Below are 20,920 nucleotides of genomic sequence, written 5' to 3' on the forward strand. Positions count from 1 at the left end.
GAAGTTCCTTTAGCATTTGTTGTAGAGTTGGTTTGGTGGTGCTGCATTCTCTTAGCTTTTGCTTGTCTGTAAAGCTTTTGATTTCTCCATCGAATCTGAATGAGATCCTTGACGGGTAGAGTAATCTTGGTTGTAGGTTCTTCCTTTTCATCACTTTAAGTATATCATGCCACTGTCTTCTGGCTTGTAGCGTTTCTGCTGAGAAATCAGCTGTTAACCTTATGGGGGCTCCCTTGTATGTTATTTTCGTTTTTCCCTTGCATGTTATTTTTCGTTTTTCCCTTGCTGATTTCAATAATTTTTCTTTGTCTTTAGTTTTTGCCAATTTGATTACTATGTGTCTCGGCCTGTTTCTCCTTGGGTTTATCCTGTATGGGACTCGCTGTGCTTCCCGGTGGCTATTTCCTTTCCCATGTTAGGGAAGTTTTCGACTATAATCTCTTCATATGTTTTCTTTGGTCCTTTCTCTCTCTATTCTTCTGGGACCTCTATAATGCTAATATTGTTGCATTTAATGTTGTCCCAGAGGTCTCTTAGGCTGTCTTCATTTCTTTTCATTCTTTTTTCTTTATTCTGTTCCACAGCAGTGAATTCCACCATTCTGTTTTCCAGATCACTTATCCGTTCTTCTGCCTCAGTTATTCTGCTATTGATTTCTTCTAGTGTAGTTTACATTTCAGTTATTCTATTGTTTATCTCTGTTTGTTCTTTAATTCTTCTAGGTCTTTGTTAAACATTTCTTGCATCTTCTCGATCTTTGCCTCCATTTTTTTTCCTAGGTCCTGGATCATCCTCACTATTATAATTCTGAATTCTTTTTCTGGAAGGTTGCATATCTCCGCTTTATTTAGTTGTTTTTCTGAGGTTTTATCTTTTTCCTTCATCTGGTACATAGCCCTCTGCCTTTTCATCTTGTCTATGTTTCTGTGAGTGTGGTTTTTCTTCCACAGGCTGCAGAACTGTAGTTCTTTTTTCTGCTGTCTGCTCTCTGGTGGATGAGGCTATCTAAGAGGCTTGATGGGAGGGACTGGTGGCAGGTAGAGCTTACTGTTGCTCTGGTGGGCTGAGCTCAGTAAAACTTTAATCCAGTTGACTGTTGATGGGAGTGGCTGGGTTCCCTCCCTGTTGGTTGTTTGGCCTGAGGCCACCCAACACTGGAGCCTACCTGGGCTCTTTGGTGGGGCTAATGGTAGACTCTGGAAGGGCTCACGCCAGTGAGTGCTTCCCAGGACTTCTTCTGCTAGTGTCCTTGTCCCCACGGCGAGCCACAGCCCCACCTCCCGCCCAGTCCTGCCAAAGTCCTGCTATCAGTTCCCACTTGGCTTCAAAATCTGATTCTCTAGGAATTCCTCCTCCCGTTTCTGGACCCCCAGTTTTGGAAGCCTGACGTGAGGCTCAGAACCTTCACTCCACTGGGTTGACTTCTGTGGTATAAGTGTTCACCAGTCTGTGAGTCACCCACCCACCAGTTATGGGATTTGATTTTACTGTGATTGCACCCCTCCTACCATCTCATTGTGGCTTCTCCTATGTCTTTGGATGTCGGGTATCTTTTTTGGTGAGATCCACTGTCTTCCTGTCGATGATTGTCCAGCAGCTAGTTGTGATTCTGTGTTCTCGCAAGAGGGAGTAAGAGCATGTCCTTCTACTCTGCCGTCTTCGTTCCTCCTCCCATATATATATATATATATATATTTTTTTTGCCGAGCGCGTGCCTCTCACTGTTGTGGCCTCTCCCGTTGCGGAGCACAGGCTCCGGACGCAGAGGCTCAGTGGCCATGGCTTACGGACCCAGCCGCTCCGCGGCATGTGGGATCTTCCCAGACCGGGGCACAAACCTGTGTTCCCTGCATCGGCAGGCGGACTCTTAACCACTGTGCCACCAGGGAAGCCCTCCCACCTATATTTTTATACTTCGTCTTAGCTAAGTGTTTCTGTAGACAAAATCACACCATGTACGAATTCCTGCCATTGTAGATTCATGATATTACCCTTGAGTGATATTTATTTATTTATTTTATTTTTTTTAATACATGTCCATGCCTCTTTATTGCTTTGTCACCGTTTACCCTTCCCCCTCCCCATAGCCTCAAGTCCATTCTCTAGTAAGTCTGTGTCTTTATTCCTGTTTCACCCCTAGGTTTTTCATGACATTTTTTTTTTCTTAAATTCCATATATATGTGTTAGCATACGGTATTTGTCTCTCTCTTTCTTACTTACTTCACTCTGTATGACAGACTCTAGGTCTATCCACCTCATTACAAATAGCTCAATTTCGTCTCTTTTTATGGCTGAGTAATACTCCATTGTATATATGTGCCACATCTTCTTTATCCATTCATCCGATGATGGACACTTAGGTTGTTTCCATCTCTGGGCTATTGTAAATAGAGCTGCAATTAACATTTTGGTACATGACTCTTTTTGAATTATGGTTTTCTCAGGGTATATGCCCAGTAGTGGGATTGCTGGGTCATATGGTAGTTCTATTTGTAGCTTTTTAAGGAACCTCCATACTGTTCTCCACAGTGGCTGTATCAATTTACATTCCCACCAACAGTGTAAGAGGGTTCCCTTTTCTCGACACCCTCTCCAGCATTTATTGTTTCTAGATTTTTTGATGATGGCCATTCTGACTGGTGTGAGATGATATCTCATTGTAGTTTTGATTTGCATTTCTCTAATGATTAGTGATGTTGAGCATTCTTTCATGTGTTTGTTGGCACTCTGTATATCTTCTTTGGAGAAATGTCTATTTAGGTCTTCTGCCCATTTTTGGATTGGGTTGTTTGTTCTTTTGTTATTAAGCTGCATGAGCTGCTTATAAATTTTGGAGATTAATCCTTTGTCAGTTGCTTCATTTGCAAATATTTTCTCCCATTCTGAGGGTTGTCTTTTGGTCTTCTTTATGGTTTCCTTTGCTGCGCAAAAGCTTTTAAGTTTCATTAGGTCCCATTTGTTTACTTTTGTTTTTATTTCCATTTCTCTATGAGGTGGGTCAAAAAGGATCTTGCTGTGATTTATGTCATAGAGTGTTCTGCCTATGTTTTCCTCTAAGAGTTTGATAGTTTCTGGCCTTACATTTAGGTCTTTAATCCATTTTGAGCTTATTTTTGTGTATGGTGTTAGGGAGTGATCTAATCTCATACTTTTACATGTAGCTGTCCAGTTTTCCCAGCACCACTTATTGAATAGGCTGTCCTTTCTCCACTGTACATTTCTACCTCCTTTGTCAAAGATAAGGTGACCATATGTGCGTGGGTTTATCTCTGGGCTTTCTATCCTGTTCCATTGATCTATATTTCTGTTTTTGTGCCAGTACCATACTGTCTTGATTACTGTAGCTTTGTAGTATAGTCTGAAGTCAGAGAGCATGATTCCTCCAGCTCCATTTTTCGTTCTCAAAATTGCTTTGGCTATTCGGGGTCTTTTGTGTTTCCATACAAATTGTGAGATTTTTTGTTCTAGTTCTGTGAAAAATGCCAGTGGTAGTTTCATAGGGATTGCATTGAATCTGTAGATTGCTTTGGGTAGTAGAGTCATTTTCACAATGTTGATTCTTCCAATCCAAGAACATGGTATATCTCTCCATCTATTTGTATCATTTTTAATTTCTTTCATCAGTGTCTTATAATTATCTGCATACAGGTCTTTTGTCTCCTTAGGTAGGTTTATTCCTAGATGTTTTATGCTTTCTGTTGCAGTGGTAAATGGGAGTGTTTTCTTGATTTCACTTTCAGATTTTTCATCATTAGTGTATAGGAATGCCAGAGATTTCTGTGCATTAATTTTGTATCCCGCTACTTTACCAAATTCATTGATTAGCTCTAGTAGTTTTCTGGTAGCATCTTTAGGATTCTCTATGTATAGTATCATGTCATCTGCGAACAGTGACAGCTTTACTTCTTCTTTTCCGATTTGGATTCCTTTTCTTCTCTGATTGCTGTGGCTAAAACTTCCAAAACTATGTTGAATAAGAGTGGTGAGAGTGGGCAACTTTGTCTTGTTCCTGATCTTAGTGGAAATGCTTTCAGCTTTTCACCATTGAGGACGATGTTGGCTGTGGGTTTGTCATATATGGCCTTTATTATGTTGAGGAAAGTTCCCTCTATTCCTACTTTCTGCAGAGTTTTTATCATAAATGGGTGTTGAATTTTGTCGAAAGCTTTCTCTGCATCTCTTGAGATGATCATATGGTTTTTCCCCTTCAATTTGTTAATATGGTGTATCACTTTGATTGATTTGCATATATTGAAGAATCCTTGCATTCCTGGAATAAACCCCACTTGATCATGGTGTATGTTCCGTTTAATGAACTGTTGGCTTCTGTTTGCTAGTATGTTGTTGAGGATTTTTGCATCTATGTTCATCAGTGATATTGGCCTGTAGTTTTCTTTCTTTGTGACATCTTTGTCTAGTTTTGGTATCAGGGTGATGGTGGCCTCGTAGAATGAGTTTGGGAGTGTTCCTCCCTCTGCTATATTTTGGAAGAGTTTGAGAAGGATAGGTGTTAGCTCTTCTCTAAATGTTTGATAGCATTTGCCTGTGAAGCCATCTGGTCCTGGGCTTCTGTTTGTTGGAAGATTTTTAATCGCAGGTTTAATTTCAGTGCTTGTGATTGGTCTGTTCATATTTTCTATTTCTTCCTGATTCAGTCTTGGCAGGTTGTGCATTTCTAAGAATTTGTCCATTTCTTCCAGGTTGTCCATTTTATTGGCATAGAGTTGCTTGTAGTAATCTCTCATGATCTTTTGTATTTCTGCAGTGTCAGTTGTTTCTTCTCCTTTTTCATTTCTAATTCTATTGATTTGAGTCTTCTCCCTTTTTTTCTTGATGAGTCTGGCTAATGGTTTATCAATTTTGTTTATCTTCTCAAAGAACAAGCTTTTAGTTTTATTGATCTTTGCTATCGTTTCCTTCATTTCTTTTTCATTTATTTCTGATCTGATTTTTATGATTTGTTTCCTTCTGCTAACTTTGGGGGTTTTTTGTTTTTTGTTTTGGTATGTGGGCCTCTCACTGTTGTGGCCTCTCCTGTTGCGGAGCACAGGCTCTGGATGCGCAGGCTCAGCGGCCATGGCTCACCGGCCCAGCTACTCTGCGGCATGTGGGATCTTCCCGGACCGGGGCACGAACCCGTGTCCGCTGCATCGGTGGGCGGACTCTCAACCACTGCGCCACCAGGGAAGCCCACTTTGGGGTTTTTTTGTTCTTCTTTCTCTAATTGCTTTAGGTGCAAGGTTAGTTGTTTATTCGAGATGTTTCCTGTTTCTTTTCTTAAGGTAGGATTGTATTGCTATAAACTTCCCTCTTAGACCTGCTTTTGCTGCATCCCATAGATTTTGGGTTGTCGTGTCTTCATTGTCTTTTGCTTCTAGGTATTTTTAAATTTCCTCTTTGATTTCTTCAGTGATTACTTCGTTATTAATTAGTGTATCGTTTAGCCACCATGTGTTTGTGTTTTTTACAGATCTTTTCCTGTAATTGATATCTAGTCATAGCGTTGTGATCGGAAAAGATACTTGATAAAATTTCAGTTTTCTTAAATTTACCAAGGCTTGATTTGTGACCCAAGATATGATCTATCCTGGAGAATGTTCCATGAGCACTTGAGAAAAATGTGTATTCTGTTTTTTTTGGATGGAGTGTCCTATAAATATCAGTTAAGTCCATCTTGTTTAATGTATCATTTAAAGCTTGTGTTTCCTTATTTATTTTCATTTTGGGTGATGTGTCCATTGGTGATAGTGGGGTGTTAAAGTCCCCTACTATGAATGTGTTACCGTCGATTTCCCCTTTTATGCCTGTTAGTATTTGCCTTATGTATTGAGGTGCTCCTATGTTGGGTGCATTAATATTTACAATTGTTATATCTTCTTCTTGGATCGGTCCCTTGATCATCATGTAGTGTCCTTCTTTGTCTCTTCTAATAGTCTTTATTTTAAAGTCTATTTTGTCTGATATGAGAATTGCTACTCCAGCTTTCTTTTGGTTTCCATTTGCATGAAATATCTTTTTCCATCCCCTTACTTTCAGTCTGTATGTGTCTCTAGGTCTGAAGTGGGTCTCTTGTAGACAGCAAATATATGGGTCTTGTTTTTGTATCCATTCAGCCAATCTGTGTCTTTTGGTGGGAGCATTTAGTCCATTTACATTTAAGGTAATTATCGATATGTATGTTCCTATTCCCATTTTCTTAATTGTTTTGGGTTCATTATTGTAGGTCTTTTCCTTCTCTTGTGTTTCTTGCCTAGAGAAGTTCCTTCAGCAGTTGTTGTAGAGCTGGTTTGGTGGTCCTGAACTATCTCAGCTTTTGCTTGTCTGTAAAGGTTTTAATTTCTCCATCAAATCTGAATGAGATCCTTGCTGGGTAGAGTAATCTTGGTTGCAGGTTTTTCTCCTTCATCACTTTAAATATGTCCTGCCACTCCCTTCTGGCTTGCAGAGTTTCTGCTGAAAGATCAGCTGTTAACCTTATGGGGATTCCCTTGTGTGTTGTTGTTTTTCCCTTGCTACTTTTAATATGTTTTCTTTGTATTTAAGTTTTGACAGTTTGATTAATATGTCTTTTGGTGTATTTCTCCTTGGATTTATCCTGTATGGGGCTCTTTGTGCTTCCTGGAGTTGGTTAACTATTTCCTTTCCCATATTAGGGAAGTTTTCAACTATAATCTCTTCAAATATTTTCTCTGTCCCTTTCTTTTTCTCTTTTTCTTCTGGAACTCGTATAATTCGAATGTTGGTGCATTTAATGTTGTCCCAGAGGTCTCTGAGACTGTCCTCAGTTCTTTTCATTCTCTTTTCTTTATTCTGCTCTGCAGTAGTTATTTCCACTATTTTATCTTCTAGGTCACTTATCCGTTCTTCTGCCTCAGTTATTTTGCTATTGATCCCATCTAGAGTATTTTTCATTTCATTTATGTGTTGTTCATCGTTGTTTTTTTCATCTTTAGTTCTTCTGGGTCCTTGTTAAATGTTTCTTGCATTTTCTCTATTCTATTTCCAAGATTTTGGATCATCTTTACTATCATTATTCTGAATTCTTTTTCAGGTAGACTGCCTATTTCCTCTTCATTTGTTAGGTCTGGTGGGTTTTTATCTTGCTCCTTCATCTGCTGTGTGTTTTTCTGTCTTCTCATTTTGCTTATCTTACTGTGTTTGGTGTCTACTTTTTGCAGGCTGCAGGTTCGTAGTTCCCATTGTTTTTGGTGTGTGTCCCCAGTGGCTAAGGTTGGTTCAGTGGGTTGTGTAGGCTTCCTGGTGGAGGGTACTAGTGCCTGTGTTCTGGTGGATGAGGCTGGATCTTGTCTCTCTGGTGGGCATGTTCACATCTGGTGGTGTGTTTTGGGGTGTCTGTGGACTTATTATGATTTTAGGCTGCCTCTCTGCTATTGGGTGGGCTTGTGTTCCTGTCTTGCTAGTTGTTTGGCATAGGATGTCCAGCACTGTAGCTTGCTGGTCGTTGAGTGAAGCTGGGTGCTGGTGTTGAGATGGAGATCTCTGGGCGATTTTCTCCGTTTGATATTATGTGGAGCTGGGAGGTCTCTTGTGGACCAGTGTCCGGAAGTTGGCTCTCCCACCTTAGAGGTACAGCACTGACTACTGGCTCCAGCACCAAGAGCCTTTCATCCACACAGCTCAGAATAAAAGGGAGAAAAAGTAGAAAGAAAGAATCAGTAGAAGTAGAACGAAAGAAAGTAAGAACGGAGGGAGGGAGGACAGAAGGAAGGAGGGAAGGAGTGAAAAAAAGAAAGGAAATAAAGTAAAATAAAATCGAGTAAGATAAAATATAATAAAGTTATTAAAATAAAAAAATGATTATTAAGAGAAAAAAAAAAACCCGACGGATAGAACCCTAGGACAAATGGTGGAAGCAAAGCTATACAGACAAAATCTCACACAGAAGCATACACATACACACTCACAAAAAGAGGAAAAGGGGAAAAAATCATAAATCTTGCTCTCAAAGTCCACCTCCTCAATTTGGGATGATTCGTTGTCTATTTAGGTATTCCACAGATGCAGGTACATCAAGTTGATTGTGGAGCTTTAATCCGCTGCTTCTGAGGCTGCTGGGAGAGATTTCCCTTTCTCTTCTTTGTTCTCACATCTCCCGGGGCTCAGCTTTGGATTTGGCCCCGCCTCTGCTCGTAGGTCGCTGGAGGGCGTCTGTTCTTCGCTCAGACAGGAAGGGGTTAAAGGAGCGGCTGATTCCGGGGCTCTGGCTCACTCAGGCCCTCAGGCCGGGGGGGGGCGGGGGAAGGAGGGTGGGGCCTGTGGCTGCAGAGGCCAGCGTGACGTTGCACCAGCCTGAGGCGCGCTGTGCGTTCTCTCCCAGAGGAGTTGTCCCTGGATCCCCGGACCCTGTCAGTTGTGGGCTGCACAGGCTCTCCGGAAGTGGGGTGTGGATAGTGACCTGTGCTCGCACACAGGCTTCTTGGTGGCGGCAACAGCAGCCTTTGCATTTCATGCCGGTCTCTGGGGTCCGCGCTGTTAGCCCCAGCTCGCGCCTGTCTCTGGAGCTCCTTTAAGCAGCGCTCTTAATCCCCTCTCTTCGCGCACTGGGAAACAAAGAGGGAAGAAAAAGTCTCTTGCCTCTTCGGCAGCTCCAGACTTTTTCCCGGACTCCCTCCCGGCTCGCTGTGGCGCACTAGCCCCCTTTAGGCTGTGTTCACGCCGCCAACCCCAGACTTCTCCCTGCGCTCTGACAGAAGCCCGAGCCTCAGCTCCCAGCCCCGCCCGCCCCGGCGGGTGAGCAGACAAGCCTCTCAGGCTGGTGAGTGCCGATTGGCACTGATCCTCTGTTCGGGAATCTCCCCGCCTTGCCCTCCGCACCCCTGTGGGTGCGCTCTCCTCCGCGGCTCTGAAGCTTCTTCCCCCCTCCGCCACCCGCAGTCTCCGCCTGCGAAGGGGCTTCCTAGTGTGTGGAAACCTCTCCTCCTTCACAGCTCCCTCCCACTGGTGCAGGTCCCGTCCCCATCCTTTTGTGTCTGTTTATTCTTTTTTCTTTTGCCCTACCCAGGTACGTGGGGGGTTTCTTGCCTTTTGGGAGGTCTGAGGTCTTCTGCCATTGTTCAGTAGGTGTTCTGTAGGAGTTTTTCCACGTGTAGATGTATTTCTGGTGTATCTGTGGGGACGAAGGTGATCTCCGCGTCTTACTCTTCTGCAATCTTCCCGGAAGCCCCTGATTGTTCTTTTTTTTTAAAACTTTTCCTCCCCTTTCCCCATCCCCAGTGTATTAGATGTCTTTGCCTCTTACTCCCAGAAAAACCTTGATCTTCTCATAACTCAGTTCTGCAACCTACTTGATTTGTGTCCATCTTCTTTTCCTTCTCTCTAGTCCTGCCTACACTCAAAGGCTAATCATTACTTATGGTCTGGATCTCATCCATCCTTTTTTGCCCTCTCAGAGACCTTGCCATTTTAGTTTTCTTACTGTCTCTTTCACTATCACTTACCTTTGCCCATCTACATCTAAACATGCTCTAGTCTTTTCCTCTTGGAAAAAACACCAAAAAACCCAAACTGTCTTTTTTCTTTTTTTTTTGCGGTACGCGGGCCTCTCACTACTGTGGCCTCTCCCGTTGCGGAGCACAGGCTCCAGATGCGCAGGCCCAGCGGCCATGGCTTACGGGCCCAGCCGCTCCGTGACACGTGGGATCCTCCTGGATCAGGGCACAAACCCGCGTCCCCTGCATCAGCAGGCAGACTCCCAACCACTGCGCCACCAGGGAAGCCCCCAAACTGTCTTTAATCCCACATTCCTATTTGTGTGCCTAAACCTCACATTGTTTTCCCCACACTCCCTTGTTTAAGATCTTCTTGTACTTCCTCATTGAGGGAATTCATGTCTGTTATCAATTCTGAACACAGTTGTAGCCATTATATCTTAAATTATTACTGTTCTTATTCTTTCTATTCTTGAGCAATTTTTTTTAGATTTTCATCTGTCTTTCATGTCCCTTACCCTCTCGTTTATAATTTCCACTTCTTAATCTCTCTGTGCTGTATCTGTGTAATTTCTTTAACTCTTTTTTGTTCACTCATCATTTCTTTAGCTCTATTAATTAATTGTTTCTATTTAGTGAATGTGTTTTTAAATTTTAGGAATTCTTTGTTGTTGTTTTTTTTAATGGACCTGGTCTGGTTTTGTTTTTCTTTCTTGTTTTTTAAGAGTGTTTAGCTCTTTCCTCACATCTAAAAATATTTTTATTTTGAAACAGTGTCAAACTTATAGAAAAATTGCAAATATAGAGAACTTTATTTTCCTCAACCATTTGAGAGTAAGTTACACTCATAGTGCCCCATCAGCCCTTAATACCTAAGTATTTCTTACAAACAAGGATATTCTCCTCCAAAATCATGGTACAGCTATCAAGAACAGGAAATTAATATCGCCATATTAGTAGCATCTAGTCTTTAGACACCATCTGAGTTTTGACAGCTGCCTAAATTTTTGAGGATTATAGGCCAGTTGTTTTGGATTTTTTTTAAGTTACTAGGTTCAGGCTATTTGTTTTATCTTATTTATTTTTTTTGTTGGCCGCACCACGTGGCACGCAGGGATCTTAGTTCCCGACCAGGGATCCAACCCGTGCCCCCTGTGGTGGAAGTGTGGATTCTTAACCACTGGACCGCCAGGGAAGTCCCAGGGTTATATATTTTAGAAGTGATCTTTCCATTGCATTTTGTCACATGGCATATAATGAGACTTTTCCAATGAAAAGGTTTTCTTTCCCCCTTATAATTAGTATTTTGTGGAATAAACTGTGAGACTATGTAAATATTCCATTCCTCATCAAACTTTCAGTTTATTTCAGTATGGACTTACGGATTTGTATGGGTTATAATCCATTTGTTGTGATGCTTAGATTGTTCACAATTAGGCATTGGGAGCCCTGTAAGCTGACTCCATGTCCTTTTGATATGTCCCCTCTATTCTTTTAATGCTTCTTTACTTTCTGACACTGCAAGTATATTAGTTTTCTCTTGCTGCTCTACCAAATTACCACAAATATTAGCAGCTTAAAACCAGACAAATTTCTTAGTGCACAGTCAGAAGTCTGGGTTGGGTAAGTTGGTTTCTCTGCTTAGATTCTCACAAGGCTGATGTCACAGTGTTGGCCAGCTCTTACTGTCAGGAGGCTCTGGGAACAACCCACTTCCAAGCTCATTCAGGTTGTTGGTGGAATCTAGTTCTTTCCTTGGAGTGGTAGAACCAAGGTCACCATTTCCGGTCAGTTAAGGGCCTCCCTTAGCTCTTAGAGCCTTCTCTCCCAGCCTTGCACATGTGTCTCTATATCTTAGAGCCAGAAAAGGTGATGATTTGAATCCTTTTCACACCTAGAGTCTCTCTTGACATCCCCTTCTGCCACATTTCCCTTGCTTTTCTCTGCTGCATCTCCCACTGACTCTTCTGCCCTTCTTTGGTTTTTAAGGGCTCATTCAATTACACTGGGCCCACCCTCATATTCAGAATAATCCACCTATTTTAAGGTCAGCTGATGAGTACCTTAATTCAATCTGCCAAGTGCCTTCAGAGCAGTACCTAGATTAGTGTTTGATTGAATAACCAGGAGATGGGAAACTTGGGGAATTCTGCTTACCACAGAAGGATATCCCAGGTTCTTCTTTTTTATATAGAATGTTGTTCCTTTCTCATATTTTTGATTTCTTCTCTTAGGTTCTTAATCATTTAAAATCTTTATCTCATAATCTTTATTTGCTGTTTTCTGTTTTCTAAGGTTTTTAGAAGATAGTCAAATCTTAATGTCCGCTAACTTGTGATCAAGGGGATTGTTCTTTCCATGTTTTCTAATTTTGGATTGCAAACTCATTTTCTAGCCTGGGTTGAGGATATATCCCTTCAGAGAGGTTTTGCGTTTGCTTCTGCTAATATATTCAAGTGACGGTACTGCCTGACCCCTTATATTGATTCAGCATTTGGGATTTACCAGACCAGGCAGATGGTGTAAGTTCAGACCCAAAACCTATTTGAAGACAAGGCTGTGGCTGTAAATTCTCAAGGCAGATCTTCTGTCCTCTATCCAAAGCTCAGATCAAATTGGACAAACTTCCTTATTTTATTTTTCTCCCTGTGTATGCCGTGATTTGGGGGTTTTGTGTTTTGTGGGGGTCTTTGGGTGTGGAGTGGAGAAGGGATGGGTTAGTTTTCCCCTGAAACTGTAGCCATGGGAAAGTCTAAACTATATAATCAGGGTCTCATCAATTTCAGCTTTCCCTCCATCGGAGACCCAAGGTTTTATCTCTTTTCCTTGTGGTGGGCATTAAAGCCAAAGGTCCTAGGCTCCTGACATAGGCTGGCTGCTTTAGGGCAGCTGTTAAAGCCTTTCCTTTTTATTTGGACCCCTTAATTTTTTTTTTTGTGGGTTTAACTATTCACATTTAGGTACTTTTAATTAGGAAGGTTTTTAGGTTGTCGAGTCTGCCTTGTTGCCAGAAACAGAAATTCCCCCATTGATTGATTGACTGATTTTTTAAAACCACTTCATATTGGCTTCTGCAACTACTACTCCACTCGGGTCAGGAATAGCTTTCACACTGTCAAGTCCAAGTGAGTATTTTTCAGTTTTCTTCTTACATGATCATCTTACATCACTTCCCCTTCTCTTCTTTTTCCACTTTCCCTAACTTGGTTGTCCTACTGTTTTGACCATTTCTTTTTAGTTTTTTGTGACTTCTCCTTTATCCTGATTTGGTGTTGAAATTCCTTGGGACTCACTCCTGAGCCTCTGCTTTGGTCACTCCATAATTCTCACCAAATTTAAGTTACTTAAAATCTTTTGTGTAGGGCTTCCCCGGTGGTGCAGTGGTTGAGAATCTGCCTACCAATGCAGGGGACACGGGTTCGATCCCTGGCCTGGGAAGATCCCACATGCCGTGGAGCAACTAAGCTCATGTGCCACAAGTACTGAGCCTGTGCTCTAGAGCCCGTGAGCCACAGCTACTGAGCCCATGTGCCACAGCTACTGAAGCCCACGTGCCTAGAGCCCGTGCTCCACAATGAGAGAAGCCACTGCAATGAGAAGCCCACGCACTGCAATGAAGAGTAGCCCCCACTCGCTGCAACTAGAGAAAGCCTGTGTGCAGCAACGAAAACCCAACACAGCCAAAAATAAATAAATAAATAAATGAAACTTAAAAAAAAAATCTTTTGTGTAAAGTATTGCAGTAACGACCTAATTTATCTCCCTGATTCTACTCTTCTGTTTTCTTTTAAGGCATTGTTCACTTTGTATTCAAAGTGATCTCTTAAAAATACTATTATGATCATGTCACTCTTGGTTAAGACGCTTTAATGGCTTTCCATTACTACAAAATTGGGAAGTCCTTTATGGCCTGCAAGGTTTTACCTGAGCTGACTCCTGGGCTGGATTCTAGCTTCTTTTGTTTTTTTAGTTCTCCAAGCAGGGATCAAACCTACACCTCCTGCACTGGAAGCTTGGAATGGGTCCTAATCCCCCTTCAGCGGTCCTAACCACTGGACCACTGGGGGAAGTCCCTAGCTTCATTTTGAGTATCTTGTTTCTTTGTTTATTATACCACAGTGGCTGTGTCTGTTAGGGTCCATTGTATGTAAGCCACAGAAGTAGGTTCTGTCGAATGTAAGCAAAAAGTAATTTATTGGATATATACAGTTATTTTAGAGAATTAGTAGAAAGACCTTACTCTAAAACTTTTGGAGGAGAGAAATAAGGGTAGTTTAAAGGGCAAGGTGAACAAGAACTAATAGACTCCTAATATTATTACCATTAGACTAACTTAGGTCTGATCATTCTCTGCCCTTATGAGCATACATTCAAGGTGTAAGTTCCCAGCAGAGACGGTTCGCCTCAGATTGGATTACATGTTCATCCCTGGGCCAGGAGTGCATGAAGTGGAGGACGGGTACTTCCCTAATAGAAAATAGGGTGCTATTTGGAAAAGAAATGGGAAAGAGGTCTAGGCAAGTAAAATTAGAACTTCCCCTAAGGACTTCCTTTTAGTTTATGTGTCACTTTACAAAGGCCTACCCTTTACTGCGAATTTTTCTTTTCTTTTTTTGTTTTTGGTACTGCTAATCTTAAGTTACCCCTCGTATTCTGTCATAGCACATTCTACTTTTTCATCATAGCACTAATATTTGTGTGATTATTTAACGTGTGACTCCTTTACTTTAAGCTCCACGAGTGCAAGGATGGTATCTGTTTTCTTCTTTGTAGCATCTTTAGCAGGAAGTATTTTATCTGGGCATATTAGGTGCATAAATATTTGTAGAATATTGTACAATCAGGTCAACTCTGCAGTATTCAATTGATATCAAAATGATATTCAAAACATTTAAAAATATTTTAAAATGAAATCAGAAAATATGTATGGTAAGTGTAAGAGGATTAAAAATTCTATGTCCAGTATATAGGCAACTATATAGAGCAAAACCGTAAACTCTGCACCAAAAAGTTTGAAAATATATAAAAATATTAACAGTCTTTGTGGTTGATTTTTTTTTCCTACTTTCCCATCTACTTAAAAATTTTAATAATGAGTATGTGTTGTCTTTATGGGTAAATTCAAAAGAAACAACACATAATGAACGAAATTGGGATTGATGCAAAATACTTTACACTGTCTACCAAGTATAGCTTATCAAGTTTAGGTGATTTTAACTTGTAGATGCACTTCAGACACATCTTTCTCCATGGTCAGTTCCACTACCATTTTTAGAGGATCATAATCTTTCATCTAGTTTATGTAATAGCCTCTTAAATGATCTTTCTGTTTCCACTCTTCCTCCTTTCTATTCATTTGCTACACAGCAGTTAGAGGGATGATATTTTAAAAATCCAGTTCTCACTATTCGTCTTTATTGTCTTCCCATTGATCTTTTTAAAAAATATTTATTTATTTATTTTTGGCTGCATTGGGTCTTTGTTGCTGCGCACAGGCTTTTCTGTAGTTGCAGAGAGCGGGGACTACTCTTCGTTGTGGTGTGTGGGCTTCTCATTGTGGTGGTTTCTCCTGTTGCGGAGCATGGGCTGTAGGCACGCAGGCTTCAGTAGTTGTGGCTTGTGGCTCTAGAGTGCAGGCTCAGTAGTTGTGGCACACAGGCTTAGTTGCTCTGCAGCATGTGGGATCTTCCTGGACCAGGGCTTGAACCCGTGTCCCCTGCATTGGCAGGTGGATTCTTAACCACTGTGCCACCAGAGAAGTCCCCTTCGTATTGATCTTAAATTCTAAACACCTCTACATGGCTTACAAGGTCCTGTGAGATCTACTTCCCCTCTCTAACCTTGTCTTCTACCACTCTCTCCACTATACTTTAGCCATATTACCTTTTTTTTTAACTTGTCTTTTTTTTTTTTTTTTTGCGGTATGTGGGCCTCTCACTGTTGCGGCCTCTCCCGCTGCGGAGCACAGGCTCTGGTCGCGCAGGCCTAGCGGCCATGGCTCACGGGCCCAGCCACTCTGCAGCATGTGGGATCTTTCCGGACTGGGGCACGAACCTGCGTCCCCTGCATCGGCAGGCGGACTCTCAACCACTGCGCCACCAGGGAAGCCCTTAACTTGTTTTTTGAACGAGCTTTTCTGCTTCATTCTTTGTTCAGTTAACAACTACATACCTTACCTTTAGGTCTTATTATATCATTTCTTCAGACAGATCTTTTCTGCTTCTTAATTTTTCACCCTCATTATACCCTTTCTCTTCCATCATATAGTGTTTGCAACAATTTATAGTCGTGTTTGTTTTTTTTAATATTTTATTTTTTTACTTATTTATTTGGTTACTCTGGGTCTTAGCTGCTGCCAGCAGGCTCCTTAGTTGCAGCTCACGGGCTCCTTAGTTGTGGCATGCGAACTCTTAGTTGCAGCATGCATGTGGGATCTAGTTCCCGACCAGGGATCAAACCCGGGCCCCCTGCATTGGGAGCATGGAGTCTTGACCAGGGAAGTCCCATGTGTTTGTTTTGATGTTTGCCTCCCTAATTGTATATTCCTGGAGAACAGAGATCTTTTCTGTCTTGTTCCCTACTTTATTCTCTGCTCTTAGCACAGTGCCTGTCTTTTAGTACATATGAAGTAAATATTTCTTGGGTGGATGGATAAATGAATCAGTATGTTACTGCCACTCTCTGTATCATTCTGCATCTTTGTTTCTTTTTTGTTCGTTTTTCATTTCATCCTTTAAAAATTTTTTTTTGTTGAAATATAGTTGATTTACAGTGTCTTTATTATAAAACATCCCATTGTCATGAGTAAAAAATGGGGACTGTTTGTGCTGATAACTCCAGTTCTTAAAAGTACCTGTGAAGGTGGCCTAGTTTGTTCACAGCATGATAAATTTGCTAGATCGTATGTGTGCACACACACACATTTGCACACACATGCACACTTGCCTCAAATGAGCAGCCTAGAAACAGAAAAGATAAATCAAGACTCCTAGTCTACACAGCTTATGAAACATAACAGTAGCCTCTAAGTGTCTAGTGTGTGCCAGGCATTTAATCCTTACAACCCAATAAAGGACAAGGTGTTCTTACGAACCTCACTTCACCTCGTTCTTTTGTTTTTTAAAATAGATTTATGTATGTATGGCTGCATTGGGTCTTCGCTGCTGCATGTGGGCTTTCTCTACCGGCAGCAAGCAGGGGCTACTCTTCGCTGTGCTGCGTGGGTCTCTCATTGCTGTGGCTCCTCTTGTTGCGGATCACGGGCTCTAGGCATGCGGGCTTCAGTAGTTGTGGCATGCAGGCTTAAATAGTTGTGGCACGCAGGCTTCAGTAATTGTGGCTTGCGGACTCTAGAGTGCAGGCTCAGTAGTTGTGACATACGGACCTAGTTGCTCCCTGGCATGTGGGATCCTCCCAGACCAGGGCTCGAATCTGTGTCCCCTGCATTGGCAGGCAGATTCTTAACCACTGTGCCACCAGGGAAGCCCCCCACTTCACCTTTAAGGAAAGAAGCTTAGGGAAGTTAAGTTGCTTGTCCAAAGTCACGCAGCTGATCTGAGGTCCAAATGAGCCCCATCCTGCAAGTTTAATTACTAAGCTATACTGCCTTGCCAAATAGAATTTACTCATTCAGTACTGAATGATAATGATAAACATGTATTGCAAATCTAGTATGCCTGACACTGCTCTAAGTACAATACTGGGAATAAGGCAGTGAACAAAGCAGACTCCCATCCTCATGGAGAGTACATTCCAGAGGGACATGGGAAAGACAGTGAACAAAAGGAATAAGGAAAACATGCAGAATGATAAATGTGATAATGAGTATGGAGAAAAATAAAGCAGGGGAGTAGATGGAGGCAGTGAGGGGGTTGCAGTATTCAATAGGGTGGTCAAGGAAGTCCTCTCTGAGAAGGTGCCATTTGAGCTGAGACCTGAAGGGTGCAAAGACATCTGTGAGGAACCCAAGGAAACTTCGGACAGAGGAGGAGACGCAAGCACGGTCTGTCTGGCACGCGCTGACCCTAAGAACCTCAGAGGGGAGCCTTTTTTGGGACAGCTGCACGTTATACCTGCGCTGCTTCTCTCCCTCGGGCGCCCATGGGTGGGTGAGCAGGTCTCCGTCCTCACCGCCACTGTCACATGCGACGGCTGACCCGGGCTGGTCCTAAGTCCGGGCCTCCTCTCTCTCCAGTTCCATTCGCCAAAATTCATTCCACACGAGGAGCGCTCCTCCTGACAGTGCTCATTGCACACGTCCTCCCACGCCTGGTTACACACAGGTAAAAGTGTGGTAGTGCACCTTTGTTTGCCCATTGGATTAACAAAGATCTAAGGACTAGATAAAATTGAGTGTGAGGTGGAAAAGAGGCACTTGGTCTCTGTTGGTGGAAAGTGTAAACCGGTACAACTGCCCTGAACGGCAGGTGCACAGTATTGTATCCTGAACAGGTGAATTTGAGGGTATTTTCCTTGAGCTTGTGCACTGCAGGATTCAGTTCTATTTAATTAGATGAATGTCACCTTGATTTAGATTAAAATAGCATATAACTTGTAAAAGATGAAAATAGAGTGAAGTTAAATAGAAAGCAGGTCCAGAACAATCTAAGGAGGATTATTTGCCTTGTGAAAAAGGATCTAGAGGTCTTAGTGAACGGTTAATGCTGTACCATCGTACCCGGGGTATGAGGGAGTTGAGGTGAGCCAGTGATCCGCATTTTCAGAAAAAGATTTAGAATTCCATGCTTTCCTGACTTGATAGGAAAGGAAAATTTTGATTTGTTCTATTTTATTACAGTAACCTGAGTACCAGTTTCAAAGTGTGATTGCTGCGTTTTTAGCTGTGCAGTTTCCCATTTAAGATCAAGCTAATGCAGTTAGAAAACAGACTTAAGTTTAGAGATTGAAGATCCTCAAACACACCACAGTTTTGCTTCTCAGTATTATACTTTCATGATATATTATTGCATGTGGTAATGGTATTTGCAGTTTTCAAAGTGTAGTACGGACAGTAGAGGACCTGACAATTAAAATACTATACTTCCCTGACTTAAAGATAAATTTTTAACTAGAGCGCTAACTCTAAAATAGCTATAGCTACCATTTATGGCAACTTACTGTGTATTAGGCACTGTTAGAGCCTTTACGTGAGTATTCCCAAAAACCTTTAAGGTAGCTATTATCTTGGTTCTTAGAAAAGAACAGTATGGAGGCTCACAAAGTTTAAGATCACAAGGTTGGGAGAGCCAGGACGTTTGTCTCAGTCAAAAACTTGTCCTGTTGTGATTTCAGCCTACTGCCTCCAGCTCGCTTTTGTCTTTTGGTTTTGGGAATTGGAGATTCCACGTATAGTATGCTTTTCGACATTAAAAAAAAATCAGCACTCTACCTTTTAAGGTACTTTGAAAAAGCTGAGTTCAAGTACTTCTCTCTGGAACTCTTCCACCCCAGTCTCTTCCTCTGAACTTAAGTCGTTTTTTGTATCATATGTCCTTACGGTATTTAGCATTTCCCTCCTGTATCATAGTAGCTTGGGAGTACTTATTAGCTGTGCTGTGAGACTATAAGTTCTTTGAAGGATGAATTCCTTTCTGTTCTTTGCCATCTTCATTGCCTTTTTAAAAATTATTATTAGAACTTCAATAAGTATTTGTTGAAAGAACTATGGGGTAAACAACTTAAAACAATTTTTTTTCTTCACCCACGGGCCTGTCCTTTGGAATGTAGGTTTATAAATATTCACTGCATTTATGTGCTCTTTTCTGTCCTCCACAGCCAAACTTCTTAAAAGAGTTATCTTGCCAAAATTTCTTGTTACTTTTCATGACTTCTTTTTCTGGCCTTACCTTAAATGATCAATAGAATCATTTGACCTTTTCCTTTGAAATTCTCTTAGGTGGTTTCTAAGATTCTCTCTGTTTCCTTATTTTGTTCTTTGTGGTCCATCTTTCTTTCTTTTTTTTTTTTTTTTGCGGTATGCGGGCCTCTCACTGTTGTGGCCTCTCCCGTTGTGAGCACAGGTTCCGGACGCGCAGGCTCAGCGGCCATGGCTCACGGGCCCAGCTGCTCCACGGCATGTGGGATCTTCCCAGACCGGGGCACGAACCTGTGTCCCCTGCATCGGCAGGTGGACTGTCAACCACTGCGCCACCAGGGAAGCCCTAACATTTTAACTTTTAATGTTCTTCTTGATTTGGTTCCTGCTTATTTTTTAGCCTCATTTCTTGCTTAAGCTACACGGATGGCACTTATAAGTTCTTAGAATCTACCTGGCTCTGTGGCGCATGTTTCTTCCTCAGAATGCCCTTCACCTCTGTCCTCCAGCTCCTTTAGAAATTAGCTTTAAAGGCACCCATCTCTTCCAGTTCGCTTTTTGACCTCATCCTTTCTCACTCCAGGTCTGGGTTAGATAACCCTCTTTATGCACTCACAGCCTCCTGAGGATATCTCTATCATAATACTCTTCACGGTCTTTTGTAATTGTCTCTTTTTTCCACTAAGCTTCTTGAAGGCGGAGACCACATATCTCGAATGGCTTTGTATCTCTAGGGCTTAGAATAATGTCTGGCAAACAGTGAGCTCTCAGATGTTTGTGGAATGAATGTATTTGTTAAGTGGACAAATTATCATTATTCTGGAGAAATTGTAGATATAAAAAGGATCTTAGGAGCCTCAATTATAGTTGTAAGGCCTTTAAAAATGTCCCAATTTTTGTATTCCCCTTGTTTGAAGATTATAGGTACTTCTATTTATTATGAATCAATAATATTTATATTCTTTAGAACAAAGTAAATTTTACTGTTGATATAACCACTGTGTTTTCTCAAAAAAATTTTTTTGACTATGGCATACTTAGGTTCTTTTTTTCTGCTTTCCTCTTGTTTATAGTGTCAAGTTCTTGAGGTCTTATTCCCTCCCACCCTCCCAAGAGCCCTGGTTTATTATAAGATTTCTCAGCCTCCATTGCTATTAACTCTATGGGCCAGATAATTCTTAGTTGTGAGGAGCTGGCTTGTGCATTGTACAATGTTTAGCAGCATCCCTGGCCATTACCTACTAGATGCCAGTAGTACCTCCTAGTTTTGACAACCAAAAATGTGTCCAGACATTGTCATATGTCTCCTGTGAAGCAGAATCACCCCTGGTTCAGAACCCCACTGGTTTATAGAGATTCCTGTCTCTTAACCTTTATCCTCAAGGAGCCTTTCCTTCTCTGTGGACTTTTTGTTATCAGCATAAGAGCATGATCACCCATGCTCTTTTGGGGAAAAAAAACCCCAAAAAAACCCACAAAACACTTTTTAAAGTAACTCCTAGTTTCTTCTTAACTTTTGCTCATTTTCTCTTTCTGTCCTCTGTCCATCCACTTTTCTAGAGTGAATTGCTTCTACTCTTTCTTTCTGGCTTTTTAACCCTGTGGTGCTACTGAAAATACTTTCAAATCTCTTTCCTCTTTTCCTGTGTTCTCTGA

The 20,920-nt window shown here is 41.6% G+C and overlaps 1 protein-coding gene across 8 annotated transcripts in view; it reads left to right on the forward strand.

The window, feature by feature from the left end:
* The window catches only part of MLLT10 (MLLT10 histone lysine methyltransferase DOT1L cofactor), a 249,253-nt gene that overhangs the window by 198,163 nt on the left and 30,170 nt on the right, over positions 1-20,920 (forward strand). The window lies entirely within an intron of this gene.

This window comes from Grampus griseus, assembly GCF_964374135.1.
Source record: "Grampus griseus genome assembly, chromosome: 2".
NCBI classification, from domain to species: domain Eukaryota; kingdom Metazoa; phylum Chordata; class Mammalia; order Artiodactyla; family Delphinidae; genus Grampus; species Grampus griseus.